The 26,556-nt window shown below is 41.2% G+C and overlaps 1 protein-coding gene across 9 annotated transcripts in view; it reads left to right on the top strand.

The window, feature by feature from the left end:
- PLEKHA5 (pleckstrin homology domain containing A5) overlaps positions 1-26,556 on the top strand; it is a 262,192-nt gene that overhangs the window by 56,232 nt on the left and 179,404 nt on the right. For 2 of the 9 annotated variants that reach the window (XM_086401867.1, XM_086401865.1), the window contains exon 1: positions 50-26,556. This exon is cut by the window's right edge and continues 16,144 nt beyond it. The exons of the other annotated variants lie outside the window; for them this stretch is intronic. The gene's annotated coding sequence lies outside the window, so the exon portion shown is untranslated. Of the gene's footprint in view, positions 1-49 lie in introns of those variants that run through there. 9 annotated transcript variants of the gene reach the window in all.

The raw sequence follows: 26,556 nt of genomic DNA, 5'->3' as shown, positions 1-26,556 counted from the left end.
CCTGATAATTCTGTATTTCACTGCAGGCTGCTTTGCTCTTCTAGTCTAAAAGTAGAGTACAGTTACTTAACGGAGAGATTACTTCTTCACGCTAGCTCGTACTGGTGGGAAGTTTCCATTTGTCATCCCCGCCCCCACCTAGCCCCTGAAGGAGATCTTGATTACTTTCTGACCGAGGAGTTCAACCCATTAAAGCCGTGTGTTCTTAATAGAGACAGCCTTCAGATTGGCTTCAAGGTATAAGCTGTCTCAGATAAACAGAAGGAACCGTCTCCTGGCTGCCATTTTGTTTCATTTCTTTTGAAGTATTCGCCTTGGCTGACTTAATGGTTTTTGAGATTTACTTTTCTTTGAAATCATGTATTTGGATTCCATCAGTGGAAAAAAAGGTTTTTTTTTCCGTCTTATGTATACATAGGCTATTCTAATACAAAATAAACTTCAGCGTTTGTACAGCCAAAGTGAGTTATATCTTATTTGTGCCATAGATGAAAGAAATCAACGGTGGCAAGTACATTTGTGAAAACCACAAGACTATGAAGTGGAGGCAGTTTATTGCCATGATTTATAAAGTAATAGCCATCTAGCAATTTCTTTTCGGGTAGGAGAAATAAAAATTTGATACCAGTATCTTTGCCTTCATTTGAATGTTAAATTTACTTAAAATTCTATATCTTCCCGTGTACTCCTCTTCCCCATACGCACACCTGTAAGCACACACACATTAAAGGTTTTCATAAAACTTTATTACAAATGACGTCAACATGAAAGAGCTCTTGTTTCTCTTACAAAGGGTAGAGTGTAGTAGTAGTAGATAATACCAAATTTTGAGATTCCTCTTAAGAATGTATTGTATTCGCAAACGTAGATAAAGGTAAATGAGTGATGGTGAAATAGTACATCAGTATCCTGGAGCCAACCTGATAAAGTGGAAAAGGTTGGCTTTAAAGTCAGCCAGAGTTGGCTGTGAGCCCTAGACCTGATTTTAGGCATATATAACCCCTGGGAGTCTCTTGTTTCTTTTAGTCTTCTAGTAAGATTAACTGCTGCCACACAGGATTAACAAAACATACTTTGAGTTCTGGTACATAGTATATAGACAGATAATACAATTCAGTAGTTACTATTTTGAAATAATTTATGAACGATAAAGCAAATGGTTTGGCTTATTTTATTCTAATAGTAGTCCTAGAAAGCATTTGCCATCTTTCTCTTGCTTTTACCGTTGAAGAAAAATTGTGTTTAGTTGCTCAGTCATGTCTGACTCTTCGAGACCCTTCAGACTGTAGCCTTTGGACTGTAGGCTCTTCTCTATCCATAGGATTTCCTAGGCCAAGAATACTGGAGTGGATTGCCGTTCCCTTCTCCAGGGGATCTTCCTAACCCAGGGATCCAACTCATGTCTCTGGTGTCTCCTGCATTGCAAGCGGGTTCTTTACCCACTGAGCCATTAGGGAAGCTCTGAGAAAAATGGGCTTATCCATAATGGGTTTAGTAACTTTGTGGATGTTGTACAGCTGGTTTAGACTGGGTGGTTAACTTAGACCAAGTTTCAGTTTTATCTTTGGACCTAAGTAAAGAGGCCTACTTAGATATTATCAAGTAAAATTTAAAAAGGGAGGAGGTTGTAAACTACAGCCACCCCAGATGAGTGAAGTTAGTGTCGCTTGCCGAGTTAGTTTCTGCCGATACTACGTTGTAGGGAACGAAGCTCTCTCTTCCTGTCCAGCCCTGGGAGGGCCTCCAGCACATTCTGGCCTTGACCCACCCAGTCTCCAGTGCTTCGAATGACAGTAATGAGTTGGCTGCCTCTGTTGACCAGTCGTAGAGTTGAGTTTCACGTGGCCTTCTGAGACACTTCGAAAGATTCACCAGTGATTTAATGATGACTTTTCTAGGGGGGGAAAATCAGACTACTACATTAAATTCAGACATCAAATTAAGTTGAACCCAATTTCATAAACATTAAACTGTGAAATAATATGTTTATACCTCCAGGACTTGGAGGGCATTATGCTAAGTGAAATAAGTCAGACAGAGAAAGACAAATACTGTATGATATCACTTACATGGGGATTCTAAAGAATACAGCAAACTAGAGAATAAAACAAGAAGGAAGCAGACTCATAGAGAATATATCAGTGGTTACCAATGGGGAGAGGGAAAGTGAGGGTAGGGGAATAGAGGGGGTTTTGTTGTTGTTTAGTTGCTAAGTTGTCACTCTTGGTGATCCCATGGTCTATAGCCCTCCAGGCTCCTCTGTCCGTGGGATTCTCCAGGCAAGAATACTGGAGTGGGTTGCCATTTCCTTCTTCAGGGGATCTTCCCAACCCAGGGATCGAACCTGTGTCTCCTGCACTGTGGGTGGATTCTTGACCAATGAGCCACCAGGGAAGCCCGGGGTAGGGAGAGAGAAATGAGTTATCATGGGATTATATGAAATCATGTGTGTGAAACTTTTCAAACTCAAAAAGCACTATAGAACTGAAAGACTCTTCATTGAAAAAAATGTATACATCCCGGAAATATATAATTTGAAGGACCCAGTAGTGATTTTTGTGTGTGTGACTTTGCATGTGTTGATACAGTTGTATTTGAGTTAGGGTCTTTCAGAGCTATCTCTGCATCCCACACACAGGACCATCAGTGGTTCCGTGAAAAGGCCTTGGTGAAAACCACATCAAGATTTAACTGGGCCACTGTCTCTTAGACAGAACTTGGACTGATACATGCCTCGACCATTACTGATACCTTGCAGTTCTTCTCACTTTGTGTAACTCTTTGCTCTATTTTCTAGAGCAGATTTAGCTTCACAGTTAAATTAAGAGGAAGGAGATTTCCCATATGCCCCCAGCCCTCAAACACGCGTGGCCTCTTCCATTATCAACATCCCCCACCGGAGTCCACTCTTTTTTTGCAAACTGTTAGTCATGCAGTCTCTTCTCATTCCTCACTCATTGCTGTGCTGTGAGACGTCAATGTTAAGCATAATGTGTAAAAAGAAAGTAACATGCAAAAGAAATTAATATTTTGTCAGTATTTACTATGCTTTGTTGATTGTGTGTATTCTGTCTTGTTCTAGAGCTGCCTAGCAAGCTCTAGTGCTGTGTGAACCCCTCTAGGAAGTAGCTTATGTAGAAATTCTGCATTAAAATATAAAGCCAGATCAGTCAGAAACCCTGATCCCAGTGAACTCCATCTCTTGCCTGTTTTCATTTATTGGTAAAACACAAGTGTGAGTGACCTTGGAGAGTCACACTCCTTTGGAAAGGTTTGTTTTTAACCTCTGGAGTGGCATATGGATCATCCGTCTGACTTGTGGTAGATGGGATGGTGTATTATTTATAGAGCTTCATTTTCAACCTGAATGCCTTAAAGACATCCAGTAAATACTTTAATGGCTTTCTATTGTGTTTTAAGATTTCAGTTCAGTTGCTCAGTTGTGTCTGACTCTTCGGGACCCCATAGACTGTAGCCCGCCAGGCTTCCCTGTCCATCACCAACTCCCAGAGCTTGCTCAAACTCATGTCCAGCAAGTTGGTGATGCCATCCAACCATCTCATCCTCTGTCGTCCCCTTCTTCTCCTGCCTTCAATTTTTCCCAGCATCAGGATCTTTTCTAATGAGTTGACTCTTCGCATCAGGTGACCAAAGTATCGGAGCTTCAGCTTCAGCATCAGTCCTTCCAATGAATACCCAGGAATGATCTCCTTTAGAATGGACTGGTTGGATCTCCTTGCAGTCCAAGAGACTCTCAAGAGTCTTCTCCAGCACCACAGTTCAAAAGCATCAATTCTTCGGCTCTCAGCTTTCTTTAAAGTCCAACTCTGACATCCATACACGACTACTGGAAAAACCGTAGCTTTGACTAGACAGACCCTTGATGGCAAAGTAATGTCTCTGCTTTTTAATATGCTGTCTAGGTTTGTCATAGCTTTTCTTCCAAGGAGCAAGCGTCTCTTAATTTCATGGCTGTGGTCCCATCTGCAGTGATTTTGGAGCCCAAGAACATAAAGTCTGTCACTGTTTCCACATCTATTTGCCATAAAGTGATGGGACAGGATGTCATGATCTTAGTTTTTTGAATGTTGAGTTTTAAGCCAACTTTTTCACTCTCCTGTTTTACTTTCATCAAGAGGCTCTTTAGTTCTTCTTCACTTTCTGCCATAAGGGTGGTGTTATCTGCATATCTGAGGTTATTGATGTTTTTCCTGGCAGTCTCAATTCCGGCTTGTGCTTCATCCAGCCCAGCATTTCTCATGATGTACTCTGCATATAAGTTAAATAGATTTAAATGGTTTTAAGATTTAATTTACCACATTTATGTGTTTTGTTCTTATTGTTCAGTTGCTAAGTCATGTTAGACCCTTAGTGACCCCATGAACTGTAGTCTTTAAGGATTCTCTGTCCATGGCATTCTCCATGCAAGGACTGAAGTGGATTGCCATTTCCTTCTCCAGGGGATCTTCCTGACCCAGGGATTGAACCCATATCTCCTACAGCTCCTGCATTGGCAGGCAGATGATCATTGAGCCACTTGTGTTTACAGAATGGGTTTGGTTTTTTCCCCCTGTAAACATTAAACTAAAAGGAAAAAATAAGGCATCAGTGACTGTGATTATCTAGGATTTTGTTGTTGGGCATTTAAACCCAGTTAATGGAGATTGCACAAAATATGACTGAAGTCTCCCTGCAACGATGTTATAAGTAATTTATCTTCCTTCACTTTTGGTGTCCGCATAATTTCTTGAAACTTGGCTGTCTGGCTGTCTGGCTGTCTGGGAGGGTAGTTGAATTACTTGGGTGGATGACTGCGCCACAACTCATACCTCACCAACCACAGTTGTGGGGCTTCCCTGGTGGTCCAGTGGCTAAAAGACTTTGTGCTCCCAAGGCAGGGGGCCTGGGTTCGATTCCTGGTCCAGGAACTAGATCCCACAGGCTGCACTAACTGTCCTGTGTGCTGCACGCAAGTAAGACTTGGCACAGCCAAATAAATAAATGCATTAAAAAACTAAGGAAAAACACAGTTGTAACTCTTATTTGTAGTTATAGTCTGTTACTGTTGCTAATTTTGTTGGGAATTTGGCCAATAAGACAACTGTACAAAGTGCACAAAAAAGTGAGGAATTTTGTGCAGTTTAAGGTGTAAAATGAGGATAGTAGCTACAATAGAGAGAGAGAGATTTCTCCTAGTCTTTTTCTTTCCCCTACTCCAGAGAGAAACCCCAGGCAACCTGGCTTGACTTCATGGGTTGGAGATGCGGTGCTAGAGAAAAATCTGTTTTTATAGCCTGAGAACTGATGACAAGTTATGCCCTCCCCAAACTGAGATTATTAAGAAGAAATTGATTGAGGGACTGGGAATTTAAATTCTGTTACAAGACTTTGATAAAAGGTCTGGGAAACAAGGAGACAAGGAGATGATCAGCTCCTTGAACTGCACCTGGGAAGATTTTAATATTTCCTTTACTATAAGGAAAAAGAGACACTTGATACTAGCTATGAGTTTCAACAACATTCTATAAGAACAGCAGCTTGTAAGTATATATTTACCCACATAACACAGCTCCAATTAGTTATTCTGAAATTTCTGTGAGTTTATTTATATGTTTATTTATATAACCAGAACACTTTTTTAAAATAACAACAAGTATAGGAGGACTGTTACTACCTGTTTTCAAGGTTCACTGTAATCAAGACAGTGTGACCTCAGGGAAAGTCTAAATAGAATAGTAACAGCAGTGGGACAGAATAGTCGAGAAGGAGACCCACAGAAACATGGTCGATTTTTTCTTTTTTTTTTTTTGACAGAGGTGCAAATGTATTGCAATGGAGGAAAATTAGTCTTTTAAACAAGCAGTACTAGGACCAGTGGACATTCATATGCAAAAAAAAGAGAGAAACTCAATCCATATCTTACACTTTATATAAAGGTCCGAATGGCTCATAGATCTAAATTTTAAAATCATAAAACATAGGCGCTCTTCTTTGTGATTACTCAAATACACATTCAGTGGGTCATGTGCCATGGGGTTTTTAAGTTAGTGGGAGTTATTGTTGCCCTTATGAGGGGTTGTGTTTTGCACCTGGGCAGTAGAATGGGAAGACTTTTTTTTTTTTTAAAGAAAATTGCTCCTGATTTTCCTTTCTTATGGATTCATATACACAAAATTGTGCCATCTATTTATGGGAGAATACTGTTTCATGATTTCTTTCTCTTGCTGATTTTCCATCTTTGCCTGTCAGAGAAGAGTAAGGAGAGGATCCTGCAAGAAAAGCAGGCTCCATTCTTAGAGCCAGCCACAGTTGAGGTTGGAGACACTAATTCTACACCAGCTGGAACCAGTGGTTCTGCACCTCCCCACCCCCCGCCCCACCACCCCCAGACAAAAAGATACCATACAGCTAGAACTTTTTACTAGCAAAAAGATCTCAGCATGCATAAATCCCTCACCGTTGGAAACTGTCAGTATCCCACTAACTAACCCCTTTGGCTCCCTGGAACCAGAGCAAAGACAAGAGCCTGGGGTGGCCTATAAAGTGTCATGTTTGATTTATAGTAATTAACCCCATCTTCAGAGAAAGCACCACATATTTTCATCTTAGAAGGCTTGTGTTTGGCCATGTCTCACTGGGATCCAGTTCATGAAGTAGCATGGAAAAGTCATGAGCTCCACCCTGGGCCCTCAGCCACCGGAAATCAAATAGTGAAGTTTCAAGTGTTGGAAATGTGAATTTTTCACCTTTCCGTTCACATAAACTGAAGCTACTGTTGCTATAGCAATGATTTTCCGCCTACATAGAATTTGTGTTTGACAGCTTTTTTTTTTTTTTGAAATACAGCTTTTAAAACTGTAAAGTGAATAATTGTAGGCATCATAATGCTGAAGTAAGTCTTCAAATGAGAGAAAGGTGGTTTGTGCTTAATAGGTTTATGAGTGGAAACATGAAAACTCGATCACAAATCTCAATTGATTTCATGGGTAGGAACATAGAGTCGAATATAAGTCTAGTTGGTTTTTCCAGTGGTCATGTATGGATGTGAGAGTTGGACTGTGAAGAAGGCTGAGCGCTGAAGAATTGATGCTTTTGAACTGTGGTGTTGGAGAAGACTCTTGAGAGTCCCTTGGACTGCAAGGAGATCCAGCCAGTCTATTCTAAAGGAGATCAGTCCTGGGTGTTCTTTGGAAGGAATGATGCTAAAGCTGAACCTCCAGTAACTTTGGCCACCTCATGTGAAGAGTTGACTCATTGGAAAAGACTCTGATGCTGGGAGGGATTGGGGGCAAGAGGAGAAGGGGACGACAGAGGATGAGATGGCTGGATGGCATCACCGACTAGATGGACGTGAGTTTGAGTGAACTCCAGGAGTTGGTGATGGACAGGGAGGCCTGGCGTGCTGCAATTCATGGGGTCACAAAGAGTCGGACACGACTAAGCAACTGAACTGAACTGAAATGTGATATATCTCATTTAAAATAGCATTTGAAAAAATTCAAATAATGTAAATGTCAATAAGCAGCATGATGATATTCCAGCAACAAGAAGCTTTTAATAGTAGTGGGTTCTGAACTAGGTTTATTTTTTATTCTTGCTAAACTTCTCAAAACGATTGTAGAGAAAATTCTAAGGTGGTAAATTAATGCTTTGACTATATTCAGGATATATGTTTTCCCAAGTTCCTAATGTATTGAGTACTTGAAAATATGAAACGTCTAGGAAACCAGATAGTACAACGTTGATAATCTTGTTATATTATGAATTTTTAATATTTTACTTATAATTGAATATATTATATTCAAATTGAATATAATTGAATATATTATATTCAAATTGAATATAATATATTCAATTATATTATAATTGAATATATTTTATTCAATTATTTTCATGTGGAAAAAATACAGAAGATGATCAAAACTAAGTAAGTAAAATCTTAATTCCATAATCATCCTCTGCAAATGTATAAAACAAGAAAATGCCCTTCTAATCAGACTTAAGTGAGATAAGCAATATATTATGATTTAGTTTTATTTTTTAAAATACTTACTTGTTTTTTACTCCATAATGATCAAATTATTTCATTATGACCTTCTTTAGATATTTCATGGGCCTATGAGCCTATGAAGAAAATGTTGAAATCTCGTAGATTTATGGGGTTTATACCTAGAAGTAGTCTTAGGGATATGCCCAACTTCTTCCTTCTATTAACTGAGGACCTGATTCTTGAAGGCAGAAGGTGACACCTATGGGTTTTTTAGCTTACTGTGGCAGAGCTGAGACCAGAATTCAGTGGACCCGGGCCTCTTGACCATTCCCCTGATTGATGCTGTGTCCTTGTTACTTCCTTCCACACTCGAGTACCACATGGTTTTTTTAATCTATTTTTACAATAGATTTATGCATGTGAAAACAAATCTACATGCAGTTATTTCTGTTGGACAGAATTCTTAACAGGCAATTCAGATAACAAGGTAACTACAGCCAGTTTTATAGTTACTTTTGTAATGAGAGAAATTTTATGGAGTGACCTTGAACATGTAACACTTTAAAATGTTTGATTCCCAGTTAGAAAATAATGAGCAAACTAGTAGAAAATTTGAGTAAAAGATGGGAACAGTGAAAGTCAGCTCATACTAAAACAAATACAAATAGCCACTAAAAAGATGCCAGCTGGAATGTGCTGTCTTACTCATCTGTAGATTGGCCAAGATTTAAGTGTGGTATATTAGTGAAGGCAGAGGTAGACTAGTCAAATATCAAAGGCTCACTACCTTTGATCTGTTCAGTTCTATGGCTGCAACTTTGTCCTGCAAATGTATAGTATTTATATGAAGTTGAACTTTCATATATCTTATAATGATGTGCAAGGATGGTTACTGAAGTTTTGGTTTTATATATTTACACACACACAAAACACAAAAAGCAAAAACTGGTTACTGTTCAAATATCTTTTAATAATGAACTACTTGTATATAAATTACAGCACAGTAGAACATAATAGAATATATGTAGCAGTGGATGGGTATCTTCTAGAGACCAAATTTATTACGAGGAAAAAAAGAGCAAGTTTTAGAGCTGTGTGCATACTAATAAAGATATACATATTTATGTTTTCTTATTTAAAAATTCTGTTAAGATACAAGTGAAAATATTAATAATGTCTTCTGGGTTTTATTGGGTTTCAATGAGAAATATTGAGGATAGAGAAGAGGAAACTTTCCTTTTCACTTTGAATCTTTCTGTATTTTGCGATATGTGTGTGTATATATATATATATATATATATATATATACACACATACACACACACACACTTGTATGCACTCTATATTGAGGATAGAGCAGAGGAGACTTTCCTTTCCACTTTGTATCTTTCTGTATTTTGCAATATATATAGATAGATAGATACACATTTGTATGCACTGTATATTGGGGATAGAGCAGAGGAGACTTTGCTTTTCACTTTGAATACACACACACACACACACACACACACACACACTTGTATGCACTCTATGGCCTTCCCTGGTGGCTCAGCAGTAAAGAATCCACCTGCCAATGCAGGAGAACACAGGAGACCTGGGTTTTATCCCTGGGTTGGAAAGATCCTCTGGAGTAGGAAATGGCAACCCACTCCAGTATTCTTGCCTGGGAAGTCCCATGGACAGAGGGGCCTGGTGGGGTACGGTCCAAAGGTTTGCAAAGGGTCGAACACAACTGAATGACTTGAGCACACACACACATGGACTCTATACACATAATTTGAAAACATACGTGTACCTGAATGTCCATTGCAACAGTATTTACAATAGGCAAGACATGAAAGCTAAACGTCCTTTGACAGGTGAATGAATAAAGAAGATGTGGTATGTATATACAATGGAATATTTCACAGCCATAAAAAAGAGTGAGATTAATGCCATTTGCAGCAACACAGATAGACCTAGAGATGATCATACTAAGTGAAGTAAGTCAGACAGAGAAAGACAAAAATCATACAATATCACTTATATATGGAATCTAAAAAAAATGATACAAATGTATTTACAAAACAGATTCACAGACAGAAGACAAATATATGGTTACCAAAAGAGAAAGTTTGGGGATGGGATAAATTAGAAGTTTGGGAGTAACATATATATACTACTTTATATAGAAAGATAATTAACAAGGACCTACTGTATAACAGCACAGGGAAGTCTACTCAATATTCTGCAATAACCTAAATGGGAAAAGAATCTGAAAAAGAATATATACATGTAATACATAACTGAGTCACTTTGCTGTACACTTGAAACTAACATAGTATTATAAATCAGCTATACTCTAGTGGGTCAGTGGGTAAAGAATCCTTACCCACTTCAACGCATTAGACACAGGAGATGTGGATTCTGTCCCTGGGTTGGGAAGATCCTTTGGAGGAGGGCATGGCAACCCACTCCAGTATTCTTCCCTGGAGAATCCCATGGACAGAGGGGAGCCTGGCAGGCTATAGTCCATAGAGTCTCAAAGAGTCAGACACGACTGAAGCAACTCAGCATGCACGTGCATACTCCAATGTAAAATTTAAAAAACATTTTTAATGCAAACAAACAAAAAAAACCCTGGAGAGACAGATTGCATTCGTGGGTCATCCATGAAATAGAGCATGGGGTAGAATTCTTGACCATACTTTCCATACTAATTTTATTTTTAGTTTCATGATTGATGTTACAAAGTCCACATAGTGGAATAAGTTGTGCTGATTTGCACAGCGGTAGAATGGAGCCTGCTCAGCTCTGGTGAGATAGTGACAGGATTTTCCTGGTTGGCGTGGGTCTGTCCTGGGCAGAAAGTGGTAGGACTGCCTTCCTCCTTTTCACATCCCATCTCTCTCACTGGGTGCTGTTTCCTCATCTCTATAGAGGAGCTATGGGCTAACAGGTGGTGATGTCTGTTAATTGCTTTCTTTAAAAAGGAGAAAAGAAGTAGAATTATTTATAGTGAGCGGTGGTATGTTAGCCTAATTAGTTGAAATCTAGAAATCCATGTATATCTTACTTACTTGCCTTCTTCTGTTTGGGAATAGAAACCAAATGCTTAGGAGAAAGAAGGGCAAGTCTTACCTTTGTGTTGTTTTAATTGCAAACACACAGTTCCTATTTCAGAAACTCACGTTGACTCCTCTTATAACCAATGATTACATCACCTTTTCAAGCAAGATATTTAATTCCTTGGCACTGGGAAATCAGTTTGGGGGATATCATTTTTTTTTAATGCAAAATTGACTCTCTTATAACTAATCCTGAACACCTTTCCATTCCTTTTGCTTTTTGATCCCATGCATTATTGTTAAAGACCTCTGCATAACGATATTATTTGTATTGAAACAGAAGAAACAAGTGTGATACTCCTGGATCTCAATATTATAAATTCATGCATACTGCTAAAGACAGGAGGAGAGCCTGAAAAACAACTGGAGTTGCAAAAGAATGAAATATTAGTTAAATCCAGATTTTTAGGATATAGGTTTTCCCCTGGTATATGGAGAAAGAATGGGCTTTTGCAGTAATAAATGGGCAGGTTAATTTCAGGATTGTTGAGGTTTAGCCTCTTATTTGTAACAGAATAGTCATAATGTAACTTTTTCAGTGAGAGAAATACAGGAAAAAGAATGAAGTAGAAGGTAATTTGATAAATTGATATGAAAATATAGCATTTATTGAAGCAAAAGTCTCTCGAGCCTCCCTCTTCTCCCATATAATTAATGTTATACTTAGTTTTATGCTTTGTAACTAGAGTGCTGTATACCAATGATTTTTTTTTTTTTTTTAAGAGCTTGGGAGTGTCAGGTAGTAGGCAAATCTCACACTGTCAGCCTTGAGATTTATTATGTGTGTCTGCTGTTTGAGTCCAAAAGGGCTTAACAGCTGAATATAGATTTTAAATCACCTTTGGGATTTAATTTTTTTTACTCTGTAAGACTAGGTCATTTGACAGTAATCAAGGGCATTTTCATTCTCAAGACTGTTTGCAAGCCCAGCAGAAAGCTCGTCCATCAGCCCATGAGGGGTGTCATTCTCTGTGCAAGGCATACTAAACCTGGGGTCTTTCACACAAAAAATAATAAAACACGGGAGGGTTTGCTTTGTAGACTAATCCAGCAACTGAGTTTTAAATTGGCAGCACACAGATGGGGAACAATTTGGCCAGATACAGAGGATTAAAGGTATTTAGAACACAAATTGTGTTATTACTTTTGATGCGCAAAAAAACTTTTACACCCGAAAGTTTATTTTAGAAAATCACCAACTTGAAGACTGGTTGCTGGGGGAGATCTGTCAGTGATTATTGCCGGCAATTATATTTTCAAAGACATGTGCAGTAACATGATGATTGAAAATATGTTGGTTACATGAAATTTTTAAATAACTGGATGCAATCAACATATTTTTAATACATATCTGGGGCACCCTGGTAGCTCAGCGGTAAAGAATCCACTTGCCAATGCAGGAGACGTGGGTTCAACCCTTGGGTTGGGAAGATCGCCTGGAGAATGAAATGGCAACCCGCTGCAGTATTCTTGCCTGGGAAATCCCATGGACAGAGGGGCTTGGTGGGCTACAGTCGGTGGGGTTGCAAAAGATTGGGACACAACTTAGCAACTGAACAACAACACATTTATATAGAAAGGTATGTTATATCTTTGAAATACAGAGCTTTCTTTTCAAGAAAAGAAAGATTCTTAAAGCTGTGCTTCTTATTTACTGACTCCTGAATACACATCAGCAACAACATTCAAACTTGGGTTCACCAGAGACCAACCAAGTCAGACCCGTCTGGTGTGAAGTCTGGGGGTCCTGGTTTTCAAGAACTCCAGAGGATCACAGTGCACAGTCAGGGTCCCAAACCACTGTTGAAAGGTTTTGTTTGTTTCACACGGAAAGACACATAGTTGAAAGAAATCTTCTGGTTATTTTATAGTAAGTGTAAAAAGAAAAAAAAGATCAATTTACTTCTTAGTAGTCTGGAAAATATCAGATTAAAAAGAACACCTCCCTCTCTAAGAAATAATTTGACTCCTTACCTGCTGCTGCTAAGTCGCTTCAGTCGTGTCCGACTCTGTGCGACTCCATAGACTGTAGCCCACCAGGCTCCCCTGTCCCTGGGATTCTCCAGGCAAGAACACTGGAGTGGGTTGCCATTTCCTTCTCCAATGCATGAAAGTGAAAAGTGAAAGTGAAGTCGTTCAGTCGTGTCCAACTCTTAGCGAGAGATGACTGCAACTAAAAACACAACCAAATAGAAGATAGCTGCAGACCAGCTCTGACACGAGTTAGACTTGACCTGGGCTTAGATTATCAAGCAAGTTAAATTCAGCACTAAGCTCAGGCTAAAGGAGAAGCATGTGAGTAAGTGAAGCAGCAGAGTAGCATTGTATTATCTTTTAAATGTGTTAGAAATCTCTGGTTGAATGAAGCACAGTGATTTCATAGAACTGAAGACTCTGAAGGCTTAAGGTACAATGACTCAGTATAATTAAAGGTGAAAATGCTGGAAAGCATGAATGTGGCTATGTTGATGATTATTTTGATATTTTAAAAACATGTTGAATGCAACAGATTAGTACATTAAGATAATTAAGGTAAGGTCATGTAAAAAAAAGTCGCTGGAAAACTGAGAAAAGTTAAATAGTGTCAGACATTCATAATTAAAAGCAAGGATAAATTTACCTGTGTTTGTGTTTTGGTACCAGTGATTGGGGGAAGGGTAGTAAACAAAAAGATGTTTTTGCTGATTGCTACTCAGCTATGGATCAAATATGACTCATTTCATCCAAATTAGCTTAATCAGAAATAAAACTGAGTGTGTTCGGGTCTGGAGGAATTCAGAGATGATTATGACATAGTCCTTCCTCACAATAGATAAATAAGGTAATACACCAGGGTGTGCCTCTATGCTCAGTTGTGTCTGAGTCTTTGCGGCCCCATGGCCCCGCTAGGCTCCTCTGTACATAGGTGAATAAATACAGATGGGTGTGTAGGTGAGTAGGACATATACCAATAACAACAGTCACATCATCATGTTGACTTTTTTCATTGAGGCAGTTGTTGGAAAGGGGGTTTGTTCACTGGAGAAGCCAGTGCTGGAAGGACTAACATCTATAGGCAGACTTGTTGAAGTCATAGTATTTAAGTGGATAAATGGAATGGTGCTTAAGAAAATATATTAAGGATCTGATCTGTGAGTGGTGGGGGTGGGAGTGGGGGGCGGGCAGAATCGGTCAGGAGGAAAAGGGGAAGATGGTAAAAGGAGGTACTGCTTCGTAGTGATCTCTGTATTGTAGTCCCGAGGGTTGGGAGTTGAGCTCCACCTGGTGGAAACCGAGGCATAGCTTCGCTTCATGGAATAGGTCACAAGGTTCAGCCTTCTCGCAGAAAGGAAGGTAATGATTAGATACATCACTTGTGTTGGCCAAGGGCTTCTCACGAGGCTCAGCAGTAGAGAATCCACCTGCCAGTGCAGCAGATGTGGGTTTAGTCCCTGTGTTGGAAAGATCCCCTGGAGAAGGAAATGGCCACCCACTGCAGTATTCTTGCCTGGAGAATCCCGTGGACAGAGGAGCCTGGTGGGCTACAGTCCATGGGGTCGCAAAGAGTCGGACACGACTGAGCATGCACGCGCACACTCACTGCGTCTCACTGGTGTACTCACTCTGTATACCAGCTCTTCTGCCAGCTGCCTGTGCTAATCCAGTTAATCCTTGAAACTGCCCTATTCCCTGTTTTTCAGGGAAGGAAACTTAGTCCAGAAACATGAAGTTGCCCTGGATCACAAAGCTGGGAAGTGGCAGAGCCAGGATTTTGACCTGGAGTCTGACCTAAGGGGCTTCCCAGGTGGCACTAGAGATAAAGAACCCGCCTGCCAATGCAGGAGACATAGAAGACACGGGTTTGGTCCCTGGTCAGGAAGATCCCCTGGAGAAGGGAATGGTAACCCACTCCAGTATTCTTGCCTGGAGAATCCCGTGGACAGAGCAGCCTGGTGGGCTACAGTCCATGGGGTCGCAGCGCTGGGCATGACAGAGCAATGACCATGGTAAACCACCTCCTTTAGCCCAATCAGGTCGTTAGTACCTGAAACCAAACAGGGCTGGGCAGGAAGGGCTCACTGGGCTAAAGTCAAGGTGTGGGCAGAGCTGTGCACCTTCCTGGAGGCTCTGGAGGGGAATCAGCTTCCAGAGGCTGCTGGTCGTATTCTTTGGTTCCTGGTCCCTTTCTCCATCTTCAGAGCCAGCTCTGTTGCCTCTCTCCCACCTTCCTCCCCGGTCACACCCCAGCTCTGACTCTTCTGACCCCCTCTTCCACTTTTGACTGACTCCATCAGGCTGCCCAGCGAATCCAGAACAATCTCTCCATGTTATCTCCCCATTTTAACCACATTTGCAAAGTGCCTTTTGCCACATAACGGAGTAAAGTAACAGTCACAGATTCTAGGGATTAGGACATGGAGGTGGCGGGGTACCCTGCCCACCTCCCACAGTGCCACAGTGCCTGGCAAATTGCTGCCATTTGAGTGATTTATAATATTATTAGTATTATTGTCTTCATTATCATTACTGTTAATGATAGGATTACTCATTGCTAGTATTTCAGTTGTAACATTAGTGTCACAGCACTGCTGAAAATTGTATTTTCATTTGGGACTCTACTGGATCTGTTTGGCAGAGATGTCAATCTGATAATAAAAATAATTTACCATCATTTAACTTTAGATGACATGTTAGTTTTTAGAACTACTAGGGAAGAGAAATTATGAGCTCTTAAGTAGTGCAAAGATACTTTTTCCAGATGGTAGCATACGTCATTAGTCTTGTCACTAAGAATGTAAAGTTACGTGTGCCATTTTATTATTAATGACTTGGAAATATGAAGACTGGTCACAATTTATTTTCTTCCTAATATATTTCTAATATATCTGTCTGAGGAGAAACTACATATTATATAATTTACTTTATATTTTATGGTTTAAATCGTTGTTTTTGAACAGCAAATAGTTACGTTTGTAAGAAGCAGCAAAAAAAAAATTACACTGTTGGCTTGCTACTTATTTTAAAAATCTTCAAATTTATTTATATACCAATTAAAGCCCTGGAAATTACACTTGAACAGGAGTTAATATGTGCACTTAAAATGTTAAGTTTTTGTTTGGCCAGATGAGGGCACTTTTTCTTTATATTTCTGGAATTTGAGCTGTGAAGCAGATTTGTTTTTCTCCATCCAAGCTGTTAACTTACTTTCGGTTATTATTGCCAGTGAGAGAAATAGTTTTGACATTTTTAGTGTTTTGATTGTGTTGTATTCTTACAGGTTGATCTTTCCCCCAAAAGACAAGCTTCAGTGTTTGTTTGTTTTTTTGCGAAATTTTTACATATGGAAACTTTAAAATGAATGACAATTTCTGTGGTACAGGATAGTTTTAAGAAATATATGTGTGTGCAATTTGTAATTTTGCTTATAATTAGTAATAGAAGTTGAAATTTACATTTACTCTAATTTGACTACTCTGTCTATAGCAAGATGAAGTGGTGTTAGCTGGTGTTAACTCTTCTCCTTATCAAATGTCTTGTGCCAACTTTACATTGAATCAGTGTCACTTTGCATCTCCATCAAAACTGCAAGTAATGGAAAAGAAATAAAAATACCAGAAATATTTTGTCTTAAGACATATCCCCAAACCAAAAATAAATAAAGTTAGATAGAACACAGTCTGACACCTATAAGTAAAATATCAGATGTGGCATGTTTAACTTTTTTATTTTCGTGCTGGCTGTCAAGGGCTGGGTCGAGTTGAATAGGAGAAGGTTTCTAAGGTTATGTGCTTGCCTGTTTCTAAGGTTATGTGTTTGTGGTCTGTACTAAAAACATACAGACTGCAAACTTGATGTTGCTGTGAATAACCTTAGGAGAAAGCCAAAGACAGAGTGGTGTTGAGCATTCTCCTAAAGGGCCCCTGTAACAAAGGTCTTGTCATCTCACCGTAAACAAAACACATTTACAGCTTCTTTTGAAAGTTAAGTTTCTGAACAGTAACAAAATGAGAACTGTTGCTTATTAAAGTTTAAAAAACACTAGTGGAAACACATCATCAAAACTTGATTGATTTGAACGAGATTCAAAAAGGGGAGAAACCAGCAGCTTCGTTTAAAGCTGTGAGAGACAATTTTAACAGTCGTGGGAAGGAATGAATTATTTCTAAAATATAGGTGTAACAAGATGAGTATCTGGTCGGGGAGAGACTAAGGAGTCTGTAGTGAATTAAAGAAAGCTGCTGTCCAGTGACTCTGGAAGGGGGTGGGCCATCGGCTCAGCGAGGCAGCTGCCCTCAGTGTGCCCTGTGATCGCTGTCATCACCGCCCTTCTTTTGGGTACTCGCTGTGCTGCAGGGCCTTCTCCTTCATTTGCTCTCATCAGCATCCCTGTGAGACATGGATTATTATTCCCATTTTAAAGATGAGGAAATTTGAGCCCAGAGGCATTGAGCAATGCGTTCAGTGCCACAGAAATTAGAAAATAGTATATCCACTTCTGTGGTGGCTCAGTGGGTAAAGAATCTGCCTGCAGTGCAGGAGACCCAGATTCAGTCCCTGAGTCAGGAAGATCCCCTGGAGAAGGGAATGGCAACCCACTCCAGTATTCCTGCCTGGGAAATCCTACAGAGGAGGCTGCTAGGCTACAGTCCATGGCATCGCCAGAGTTAGATATGTCTTAGTGACTAAACCACCACTTCCAGACCAAAATTCAAATCATAAGAATTAAAGACACTTTAAAGATAGGAGGAATATTGCCAAGAAGCAAGGGCTTTGGATCGAAAGGATGGCGTTCCCAGTCAGCTCTGTCTCAGAACGCCATCTCTTGGTGGGTTGATGGATAGCAGCTGAGCTGCTTGGTACCTACAAGGAAAAATTTGCCACGGCCTCAACAGCAAGCACGGGGCTTCCCAGGTGGCGCTAGTGGCAAAGAACCCGCCTGCCAATGCTGGAGATGTAAGACATGCCAGTTTGATCCCTGGATCGGGAAGATCCTCTGGAGGAGGGCATGACAACCCACTCCAGTGTTCTTGCCTAGAGAATCCCATGGACAGAGGAGCCTGGCGGGCTGCAGTCCATAGTGTCGCAAAGAGTTGGACAGGACTGAAGCGACTTAGCACGCACACAGGCATGCAACAGCAAGCACATGTGCGGCCCATTGATGGGGGAGAGCAAAGAAAAAAAAGGGGGGGTGTTTCCTGTTGCTTAACACCTTTTACTTTATGGCTGTGCCACTTGACATGTGGCTCTTAGTTCTGTGACTAGGGATGGAACCCGTGCCGTCTGCAGTGGAAGGGTGGAATCCCAACCACTGATCGCCAGGCGAGTGCGTCCCTCCCCCCAACTTTTTGTTTATACATTTTGGTGCCGACCTTTTGCTTGCCTAGAGCTTACCAAGACACTGAGTGTTTGAATAATAATGTCAAACTTTTTTGTTTTCCTGACAGCCCTTTATAACAAGTAGTAAATATTTGAGACCTGGAAAATTATGTATCTTTAGTAAGAATTAACATTTTTCTCTCCCTTTCATTAAACATTCATGGGGAGCCTCCCATGCGCTAGCCGCCCTCCACGGCCTGTTGGGATACAGTTAGATGTCAGACACAGCTGTGCCCTTGCTGTTGGCTTAGTCTGGGGTGGGAACTCTGGACGTGCAGCAGTCCTTCCACTGAAGTGGATAAATACTGTGGCAGTGGCAGAGTGCCCTGTGGGCACACACCCAGGCCTGGGCAGGGTTGGGAAGGGGCGGTGCTTCACGGAACGCGTGATGTTTGAGCTGAGTGCTGCTGCACGAGTGATCAGAATGCTTCTCACATGGGTAACGGAGAGAGAGGAATGGCTGGCTTTGAAAGGGAAAGCATCTGTTCTGGATATTTGAGAGGCAGTACCTAGGTTTTGAGGTGTATATTTGGGGTATGTTTGGAAGTGGAATTTTTAAAGGAGTTTTCCTTTTGGGGGTTCGGGGGATGAATATTTGAGCATCTTGAGTGGAAGCGACAAAAAGATAGGCTAGTTATAGAATGAGATAGAAGGAAGAGAGGAAAACTGGGGAGTGAATGCCCGAGGAAATTGGAGCGGTTCCTGGAGGCTCAGAGTCCAAAGGCTGAAAGGTGCTTCGAGAAGAGGTGGTGGGGTCTACGGAGGGATTGCACCGCCCCCTTGTGGAGGAGTACGAGGAAGGCACAGGGTGTGGTTAGGCTGCCAGTTTCCCGAACACAGCAGATGTCCTGCAAGGTTAGACTTCAGGTGACTTTTCAGAAACGTGCCTGCCTTGGTTTTACACCGGTTTTTGACTTTGGAGAGGGCGTCCAAGGGCCTCTTTGAAGCCGTGTACAGACGTAGGTTCATCTCTTAATTTCATTCCCTGGGCATTGTCCTCTCCCTGCCCATCTTCCTCTGAGAATCTAACTTTGTATTTTCCTGGGAAAATAACTCCCTCCTCGCTCTCAGGCCTGGTCTTGTTCTGTGTGTGATGCAGATCTGACCTTAGCAATGCGACCTTAGGTGATGTGACTGGACCAGTGAGACTGGACCCTGGGACTTTCCCGAAGCTCTGGAGAAAGAAACTCTTTTGCTGGATTCCAAGCTTGTAAAGCTGTAAACCCACCACTGTCCTCAGGGGAGGAGAGTCTCTGAGAGCTGGGGAGGGAGCCAGGGAGTTGAGACAGACAGATACACACACTCCTTTATCATTTGAGTTGAGTCTCTGAATCTGCTCCTCAACTTTTCAATTTTTTGAGCCACTAAATTCCCTTCTTTTAAGTTATGTTATTTTGAATTGGATTTTCTGTCATTTGAGGCTCAAAGAGTCTATCGTTCCTCTAAATCTATGTCCTAACATTATTTTAAACCCTGCAAATGATTCAGGGGTTTGCAGTTTGGTAGAGGCCCACACTGAACAGAATTAAATGGTTTTCTCTGTCCAGTTATTATCAGGAAGATTTGCCCCACAGATCTAGATCCAGTATTGCTGTCATTAACTAATTCATAATGGTCATTCTTGGGACAGTTTGATCTTTATTATAGACATCCATGTAACTTTTTTTTGTTGTAGTTGAAGAGATGGGATAGTTTTATTAATGCCTTTGAGATTCATCAAGGGTTAACCCATTTATCTCCTTTACCTTCTTTCAGCAAGGATATTCGTTTGAAACGTTGGGATTCTGTTTTATTCGTTATCTGTCTCTATAGACTTATAACTATTCTTGCCAGCCATAAATCTGAGATCTCGGAATCAGACCGTAAAGCGTTAAACCAACATAATTTGCCAGAGGCTCCATAAAATAAAATATGAAGTCGTCCCTGACTCTTGCTAAGTTAAATAACTTGAAGAAAAAGAAAAACGGTTTTGCTAATTTTGTCATTAGGAGTAAGCTTCCGATTCAGTAGAAAAGGATGGATATTTTAAAATTTAATCCAGTGAAAACTTCTTACTGGAAGGTAACATTAGAAATAGTAGGGCAGTTGGAGAGTACCTGCTGTGGTCATCTGATTTCTGGGGGCATTAAGACACGTGGCCTCTGGGTTGAGTTAGCGAGGCTGGTCGCAGGGAGGGTGATTACTTACTTCTGGCTGCACCTGCAGTGAAAGAAGCTCCTCCCGGGCACCCGCTGATGCTTGTTGGGTTACATAGAAAAAGAAACTTAGATTACAGTCACCTGTGGGTAGCTGAGAATGTGCCCGAATTTAATACATTAAATTCACTTTTTTCTAAGGAAAGAGACATTTCATAAAAGAATAATACTGACTAATTTCTAATTAGTAGGTAGAAGAAAAGAAGTAAGAGGAAAAAGGTTAAATTGAAATTGACTCCCTGTCCACACTCCCTTGGGCTTCCCTGGTGGCTCAGATGGTAAACAGTCTGCCTGCAATGTGGAAGACACGGGCTCAATCCCTGGGTCAGAAAGATCCGCTGGAGAAGGGAATGGCTACCCACTCCAGTAGTTTTGCCTGTAGATACCGTGGACAAAGGAGCCTGGCAGGCCCTATGCTCTGGTTGTGTGTTCCTTGAAATTAGTCTGAAGTTCTCAGCGTCCGTGCTTTTTTACTTTATTCTCTATCTAAAATACCTCTTATGAGACTTTCCTGGAAGTCCCATAAATGTCCTGTCTCAAAGAGTCGGACATGAATGAGTGACTGATTAACGACCTGGCGGTCCAGTGGTTAAGACTCCAGGCTCCCACTGCAGGGTGCGACCCCTAGGGATCAGAGGAACTAAGATCTGAGGAACTAAGATCCCATATGCCTCAAGACACAGAAGAAGAAGAAAAAAAACCTCTTATGAATTAGTGTTAAATTATATATCTTACAAATTATCACTAATTAGTATATGAAGTCCTGTATTCTAGTGCAGCTCACACTCCAAGAAGCTTTGGGGCCATTATAGTCAGATTTAGTCCCTTTCCACGCAAGCATATCTTCCCTTCTCTCCCCCTCCATTTGTGCAGAATTTTTATTTTATTCCTACTACACCCTTTAGGCATTATGTTAGGTATTAGTAGGTCAAAGAACAACATGCTATTCCTGCCCTCTGGTGGTTGAAATAAACATTGCAAACAAGTGTGTAAAGATCTGTGCTGCGGCTCTTCCCAGCCTTTGCATCATCCATTTATTCCAGTCCCTGCTGGATTTATTCGTTCACTGTTTTGTCAGCCATGTGACGAACATCTTCTGTATGACAATCTTTATCAGTACTTTAAAGGTACCTTATCTGGTATAGCAGAATTTTGGTGTTTGTAGTAACAGCATCGGAGAAGGCAATGGCAGCCCACTCCGGTACTCTTGCCTGGGAAATCTCATGGACGGAGGAGCCTGGTGGGCTATAGTCCATGGGGTCGCGAAGAGTCGGACACGACTGAGTGACTTCACTTTCACTTTTCACTTTCATGCATTGGAGAAGGAAATGGCAACCCACTCCAGTATTCTTGCCCGGAGAATCCCAAGGACGGAGGAGCCTGGTGGGCTGCCGTCTATGGGGTCGCACAGAGTCGGACACGACTGATGTGACTGAGCAGCAGCAGCAGCAGCAGCAGTAATAGCATACGTAGGTGAAGTCTTTCAGATGGAATTCCAAAAAGCATGCTTTCGATGTGTCTAGATCTGATTTTGCCTCTGTTTTGGGTTGCAAAGCGTTTCCTGTCTGCATCTAACATTTCTAACCCTGCTGAGCTGCAAATGGGTTGTACATGTGATGGGTGGAAAATAAAGAAATGTTGTATACCTTGGCTCTCTCTCTTTTTCAAAGATGTATTTATTTTTTCATTTTTGGGTTGTGCTGGGTCTTCATCGCTGCACGCAGGCTGTCTCTAGTTGCGGAGGGCAAGGGCTGTTCTTTGTTGTGGTGCTTGGGCTTCTCGTAGCTGTGGCTTCTCTTGTTATGAAGCACAGGCTCAGTAGTTGTGGCACGTGGGCTTAATTTCCTTGCTGTGTGTGGAATCTTCCTGGAGCAGGGATTGAACTGGTGTTCCTTGCACTGCAAGGCGGATTCCTAATCACTGGACCACTAGGGAATCCCCCTCTACCTTAGTTCTCTTTTGCCGCCTAACAAATGACCTCAAAACTCAGCAGCTTAAAACAATAAGCAATTACTATCTCAGAGTTTCTGTGGGTCAGGAAATATGGAAGTGACCTAGCCAGGGTAGGGAAGGGGTTCTGGCTCAATCTCTTAGGGGAGTGCTGTAAAGATGTTGCTCAGGGCTCCAATCACCTGATGGCTTGTCTGAGGCTTGACTCTGCCTCCAAGTTGATCCTGATTGGTGGGAGGCTACAGCTCTTCAGATCATGGTCTTGGCTTCCCCATGGTGTGAGTGATTCAAGAGAGAACAAGAGAGAGACCTCAGTGTCTTCAGTGACCTTGCCTTAGAGGTAGGGTTTGACTCTCAGGAGGTGAGAGTCAGTGGACTGCTGGCCACCATGCTTGTGAGCATGCATATGAAGATATGGGCCCCAATTCACTGGTATCTTCAAGTGAAAGTATTTTAGAGTGAAATAGAAGGTTGAAAAATTAGACCAGCTCACCTTCACTATAATTTCATTCTTCACTGCCCTGGGAGAATGTCAATAAGTTCTCAATGCTCCCACACTAGAGCTTTTATACTATACTGTAGTCTGGTAAGTGTGCAGTGTATGCCCAGTGGCTTAGTGCTGTCTGCCTCTTTGCGATCCCATGGACTGTAGCCTGCCAGGCTTCTCTGTCCTTGGGATTTCCCAGGCAAGAATATTGGAGTGAGTTGTCATCTCCTTCTCCAGGGGACCTTCCTGACCCAGGACTCAAACCCACACCTCCCACATCTCCTGCACTGACAAGCAGATTCTTAACCACTGCACCCCCTGGGAAACCCCCCAAACTAATGCTTTTAAATGGAGAGAAGTAGGGAAAGACTAATAATAGATACAAGTTTTATGGGAACAAGCTTTTTATAAAGGTGAGACTGGAACATTTTCAGAGTTTAAAGCTGTGTTCTGTTTCTGGACTAGTCAGTGCTGAGAAATCTTCCCTCTGAGAGAGTACTTAGTGATGGCTGCTTGTTTTTCAAAGATTCTTTGTCAGATTGCTTACATATTTTAATTTGAGCAGTGAGCACCATTTGGGTCTGTACCCTGTCAGAACACCACCAGTCTCATCACAGTTGTGATGAAAAATGGCAGAAATTCAAGCAATTGGGTAATAAGAAGACTGTGGCCACCTCATGCATATGCAGGTTGAAACATTGCTAGGTTGCTAAGCACGGATGTGAGCAGAACTAAGAGTAAAGTGTCTGGAACAGAATTTTATTTTGGTATTAAGAACATCAGGTCTTTGAAGTAAAATTAGAAAGGAAAATTAAAGTTGCCATTCCTCCCTGCCACCTTCCGCCCCAGTAATCTTTCTCCTCTCTTTCTCATCATATCCTAATACATGTTTTTCCTAAGTGAAATCTGTCTTCAGGTGGGTGTGTTCATTCTGAAAGTATAGCAGGACTACTTTCAGCATCATAAATGGATGAGAAAGAAAAATATGGGAAGGATGTAAACACCTTAAAATATTAGCATTCTGTTGATCTGGTTTTTCATATCATGGGTTCAGTACCATTTTAGAAACAAATCATATTAGGAATGATGTTTCTAACTATGCAGTTTTATTGATGCTTCTGGTAATAGCCAACCTAGAGTACATATTTCCATGGAATAGCTATAACGATCTTCAATGTTCGTTTATCTTTAAGGTCTTATATTGCAGGTAAGACTTAAGAAATTAATGCACTAATAAATTTGTAATCCCCAACAGCAAAAGGTTTGATTATAATACATTAGACATTGAGATTATTTTCTTAAGAATTTACTTCATTTACTTCATTGACTATTGAGCTGAACCCATTCATTTCTTATTTTGTGATCGAGTATTTACATTTATAATTTATATGTAAAGGCATTGCATAATTTTAATGGTGAGATAAATTTATTTATTTTGGTCTTAAACAATATCTTTGTTTTTACACAAAGCAGTACAAAATGAGGCAGTTCCTTAAAGGGTGACTTGGAGCTAGAAAATCCGTCCTGAAAAATGTTAGTGTTAGTTGCTTAGTCACGTCCGGCTCTTCTCTACATCATGGACTGTGGCCTGCCAGGTTCCTCTGTCCATGGGATTTCCCAGGCAAGAATACTGGAGTGGGTAGTAGCCATTTCCTTCTCCAGGGATAAATCTAAAAGAAAGTCCTTTCACTGAAGAAATATTTACTGGGCTTCTGTGATACACCAAGGCCGCTGGTGGCTTCAGGGGTCACTATCATGAAGAAAACAGATACTGTCACTGAATTTTTGCAGCTGCCAGCGTAGAGGAGAGATGGATGTTGAACTCATACCCATGCATATATAAGCATATTTGAAAAGATTTGAGCTGAGACTGGATGGATGAGTAGAGGGAGTTAGTTTCCCAGGAAAGAGCCTTCTAGGCTGCAGAGATCCACTAGGTCTGGCAGCTGCCCGAACGCCTGGAGGAGTGGGCGAGGCCTGGGCTTATGGTGCAGGATCCATATGGCCCAAGTAGTGAAGGTTTTAAACAGGGGAATGGTATTGTGTGTATTACTTGAATGCCGGATAGAGAATTAAATGACTCGAGGCTTAGAGAAAAGGGGAATAGCTAAGAAGTGATGGCTTCTGTCCAAAGGTGCGAAGGTGATAGATGTGTTAGGGAATTCCAGCCGAGTCAGGGGCTTCCCAGGTGGCGCTACTGGTAAAGAACCCGCCTGCCCGTGCAGGAGACAGAAAAGACATGGATTCGATCCCTGGGTCTGGAAGATCCCCTGGAGGAGGAAATGGGGACCCACTCCAGTACTCTTGTCTGGAGAATCCCATGGACAGAGGAACCTGGTGGGCTACAGTCCATGGGGTCGCAGAATTGGACACCACTGAGCCACTGAGCACACACGCATGCATGCAGCTGAGACAGAAGAAAGACGACCCTCTAGAAAGAGAAGTTAGAGGGTGGATGACACTGTTAGATCACACGGGAGAAATAATTTCTAGTTTTGTGACATAGGCATCTGGTTGGAGGTTCTCTGTGTGTGTGTGTTTTAATATATATGTATATATATATTTTAAAATTTATTTATTTGGCTGTCCTGGGTCTTAGTTGCTTCACGTTGCTTAGCTGCATGTGGAATCTTTAGTTGTGGCATGAAGGATCTAGTTTCCCTACCAGGATCGAACCCGGGCCCCCTGTCGTGGGAGCATTGAGCCTTAGCCACTGGACCACCAGGGAAGGCCCAGGATTTTTATGTTTTAAAATGAGAAAAACGGCTCATACTTTTGGAGGGTGGGGTGAAGCTGTGTATTGACGATTCGAGATCTACAGATGGTTTGGGGTAAAGGGTGAGTTTGAGATGGTTGTGAGTGGGCCAGGTGAAGATGTCAGGCTGGCAGTCCAGGTATGCAAGTCTGGAACTCAGGAGGGGGTCAGAGAAAGGAGTCTGGCAGATGTCAACATATTTGTGCTGGTTAGGCTAGTAAACAGACTGTTGTACATACTCTTGAGCTTTGTCTGGACCAGCAATGGGACTAGGATGACATAACTGTGCTAAAATTGTATTGACATGAAAAAGAACTGCTATTTGAATAATTGAGAAAAATCGGGAATGTTGTTTAGAAAAGGGGCTTTTAGAAAGAGCCAGAACTTTCCTTTCATTAGGGCTTTTTTTGTGATTTAGTGCCCACCCTCTCTTCTTGATCTCATTCTCAAGGAATTTGATTACTTGCTGTTCTGTGCTTTTCCAAAGACATCAATCCATTTTCTTATTAAATCTTGAGATCTGGTTACAACATGTTGATTCCCCATTTCCCCTTGTAGCATGTTTTTTTTAGAAATTCCTAATCAGCTCATTCTTACTCTTAGTATCATTTTTTCCAGAGCTTTTCTGAAGCTTCACTGTGCCTTTTGGTTAGAAAGAAAACCACCAGTGCACAGTAGAAGCATCACCCTGAGCTTTTTTGTTCATTTTGTCTCAT

This window comes from Bos grunniens, chromosome 5 (genome assembly GCF_055505025.1).
Source record: "Bos grunniens cultivar Pamir isolate PY7600 chromosome 5, Bosgru_T2T1.0, whole genome shotgun sequence".
Taxonomy (NCBI): Eukaryota; Metazoa; Chordata; class Mammalia; order Artiodactyla; family Bovidae; genus Bos; species Bos grunniens.
The sequence above is the reverse complement of the archived record's forward strand: the minus strand, read 5'-3'. Positions and strand labels throughout refer to the sequence as shown.